The sequence below is a fragment of the Triticum dicoccoides genome, chromosome 3B, assembly GCF_002162155.2.
Source record: "Triticum dicoccoides isolate Atlit2015 ecotype Zavitan chromosome 3B, WEW_v2.0, whole genome shotgun sequence".
Classification (NCBI taxonomy): Eukaryota; Viridiplantae; Streptophyta; class Magnoliopsida; order Poales; family Poaceae; genus Triticum; species Triticum dicoccoides.
In genome coordinates this window covers 761,206,476-761,209,003 of record NC_041385.1, presented here as the reverse complement: position 1 = coordinate 761,209,003, position 2,528 = coordinate 761,206,476, and the positions used below count along the sequence as shown (strand labels likewise).

General features: G+C 47.0%; 1 long non-coding RNA gene across 1 annotated transcript; it reads left to right on the top strand.

Moving 5' to 3' along the window:
* Positions 1-246: 246 nt before the first annotated feature.
* LOC119278334 lies at positions 247-2,061 on the top strand. Its single transcript, XR_005137711.1, has 3 exons — positions 247-578; positions 1,739-1,811; positions 1,929-2,061. It is a non-coding gene; the product is annotated as an uncharacterized LOC119278334 (long non-coding RNA).
* Positions 2,062-2,528: the final 467 nt, after the last annotated feature.

The following is a 2,528-nucleotide window of genomic DNA, read 5'->3' as shown; positions in this document are numbered from 1 at the left end:
CGAGGGAGGTCGTGGTGGCCGACTCCTCTCAAACCTCGACGACGGCAGTGGCTACACTGGAAGTTCGAGATGATGGATAGAGTAAATTGTAAAAAACAATCATAATTGGGGACCCTAATTCAGAAACCTAAACGCTGACTGACGCGCGCGCTATCCGGAACGCTGGAGCGTCCGCGCGACGACCGTCCATCAGAAACAAAGACACGACACGTGGAGGAGAGAATCAGACCAAAGTGCGGTGCGTTTTGTCGTTTCGTAATTTTGGCCGAAACGAGCTCCTCCAGTTCTTCCCCATCTCCCATTCCCCTCCCTCACGCTTTCCACACGGGGCGACAGAATCTAGCAATCCCTAGCCGCCGGAATTCGACGGTCGTAGCCGGCGAGAGTCCACCGCCGACAGGAAGAGCCTCTCCGGTTGGAACGACCACCCACATCGGGGGTGAGGGGAACCGCGCTGGCGTCGACCGACGGGAGAGACGCGGCGCGGCGGGCGCGGCGGGGAGAAGAGAGGAAGGGGGCGCGCGTGGGCGGCTGGCCGACGGGAACCAACGTGTCTCTGCCACATCTACGAACTGCAGGTCAGTTTTCCGGCGGCTATTCCTCCACTTTTTTCTCATCATCTCCGGGGGAAGAGGGGTAGGGGAGCAAATTGGAGACTAAAATCGCGAGCGGGGAGGTGAAATCGTAGTCCTCGTCGGTGATTCAAACCAAAATCGCGTCAGAGTTGTTGCCTACAGCAAACCCTCATCTCTGTTTGCCTGCATATGTGTGTTGGTTGCCTAATTACGTTGCCTACAGCAAACCTCATCTCTGTTGCCTGCATATTTGTCCTGTAGGCAAATATACGTTGTCCATTTTATTGTTTGTAGGCAACTCAAGTACTCAACCTGTATATATGTAGGCAAACTCACACACTAGTTAACCTGGACGAGGGTTTCCGTAGGCAACATCTATGTTTATTCTGTAGGCAAATATATGCTGACCATTTTTCTGTGTTTTGTAGGCAAGCTTAAGTACTGTAATCTGGATTGTTTCTTGGTCCTTTTTGTAGAAGGCCAATTTCTGTCAGGTTACTTGGTCCTTTTTTTGTGTTTCCACATGGGGGGAATGTGATCAGTTTGTGTTCATTACAACACAAACACTGTAATTCATCTGCTCACAGAAAAATTAATAATCAAAATCAAATTACAATAGGGTCCCAGGTTTGACCCCATGATACATGCTAACCTGGGATTATTCCTCTTCTGAACAAACCATCATGCAACATTTTCCAATCCTATTTTATGTTTACAGCAACCACACATTTTGCTTGTAGATATGAAATGTTCTGTCATTTCCTCGCCTTTTTGCTCCAGATGATTACAATGCTGTTCACACTGTAGTTGAGTGGCATGCCCGCTGTAGAACTCTGAACATGTTTACTGATAACCTCTAACAATCAGTTAATTTATGCCCTGTTTTCCTTTTGATGATTCTCTAGCAATCATGTGCTGTTCAAGACCTGGAAACGAATAGTTTGAGTGGGAAACGAACATGGATTTCTAGTAATCATGTTTTTGCAATCAGGGGATATGCTTTTTCTATTTGAGTGGGAAATGAATAGTTTTCAGCAGGGAGCTTAAATGTCCACTTTAAACATTTTTTTTGGATACGCAACACTGTAACTAAAAATGTCGGCACTTACCCTTTTTTTATTCTTTCTTTTTCTTTCACCATGTGAATTCATACTTACTTCCAGAACAACAGTTTCATCAGGAGTGACATAGACAAACATTTTGAGAACAAGACACAGGCTAAGCCGATGCGAATCAGTAAGATCAAAACGAATATTTTTTTTCAGACATGGCCTTTTTTTCTGCATGGGGGCCTGATCTGTTCTCCCTCTTTTTTGTTCCCATCTCACCAACTCTTTTCACATGCATGACCAGATTTCGTTCCCGACACTCAGGTTCTTGACAAGGAGAATCCAAAGGAGTCGGGCCACTAAAGATAAGGTATTCCTGGCAACTGCAAATAAAATTATGGAGGGGATTAAATCAAATGCCCAAAGCAGGACAACAGGCAAGTATATCCTAGCCTGTATATATTTTTTCTTTTTCACATCCTAAAATGTCTTCTTATTTTCCTGTTAGTAAGGAAGCAAGATCATGTTTTAGGCACACATACACAACTAGTAAGACTAACAGCAACATAAGTCAATATCATCACCATGTCGCGTAACACATCGCCCCAGTCGCCCACACAACCACACTTCCCCTTGAATATCACCCTAGCCTGGCCATACCAAACTCACCCACCCCCGGCGTGCTAGGTCGCCTAACCCGTCAGAGCTACTCACCCACACGCACCCAACACCTCTCGGAAATCACCTAAGCCCGGCAATACCACCTCGTGCCACCCTCAACATGCGGTCCCTTAACCGTCGAGCTAGTCGCCGACACGAGACCCCCACACCCCTCGGAAATCGACCTGAGCCGGCAATACCAACTCGCCTACCCCCGGCGTGCTAGGTCGCATAACCCGTCGAC